At 22.1% G+C, this 605-nt stretch overlaps 1 long non-coding RNA gene across 1 annotated transcript in view; it reads right to left on the bottom strand.

Annotated features, from left to right (window-relative positions):
- Positions 1–124, bottom strand: part of LOC145294237 (uncharacterized) — a 60,665-nt gene extending 60,541 nt beyond the window's left edge. Inside the window, exon 1 of the long non-coding RNA XR_013869851.1 lies at positions 1–124. This exon is cut by the window's left edge and continues 339 nt beyond it. This is a non-coding gene — a long non-coding RNA (uncharacterized LOC145294237).
- Positions 125–605: the final 481 nt, after the last annotated feature.

Here is a 605-nt window from a genome sequence, read left to right as displayed (position 1 = left end):
TTTTTTTATTATTTTTTTATTCTCTTAAGAAATACATGAGTCTTTGACTTAATATATTTTATTCTTCTTTATGGAGTGAATTTTTTTAAATATCTAAAAAAAAAAAAACATTGAATGAAATAGAAAAAATTGTGGTAATTCTACGAAATTTTCTGAACAATATAACAAAATTATAATGTTTCATTTAAAAAAAATTCAACGTGGTTTATTTAAGAAAAGGTTTTAAACTTTGGCCTTTACATGTAAATTTGCAAATAAGTGTTCTTTTTTGTTTTAAATTAGCTTATTTTATTTATTGATCTTTTATCTTCAATTTGTGATATATAAATTTGAGGTGAGAAAATTAATTATTTTCATTTCAATAGACATTTCAAAATGGGGGAGGTGAATTGAAAAAAACGCTTGTCAAGAATATTGTATTCAGTTTATTAGAAAGAGCATAAAATTTCACATTCAACCTGAAAATATCTTAAAAATTAAACTACTAGAAAAATTTTGATAGATTTTTAAATTTTAAAAATTGAAAAAAATTTAACTCGTAAAATTGATTTCATTACGTAAAGAAAATGGCTACATGAACGCGGGCAGGCACTTTGTAAACACTG

The sequence above is a fragment of the Euprymna scolopes genome, chromosome 15 (assembly GCF_053919585.1).
Source record: "Euprymna scolopes isolate OS-2025 chromosome 15, ASM5391958v1, whole genome shotgun sequence".
NCBI classification, from domain to species: domain Eukaryota; kingdom Metazoa; phylum Mollusca; class Cephalopoda; order Sepiida; family Sepiolidae; genus Euprymna; species Euprymna scolopes.
This window is presented reverse-complemented; position numbering and strand designations above follow the sequence as displayed.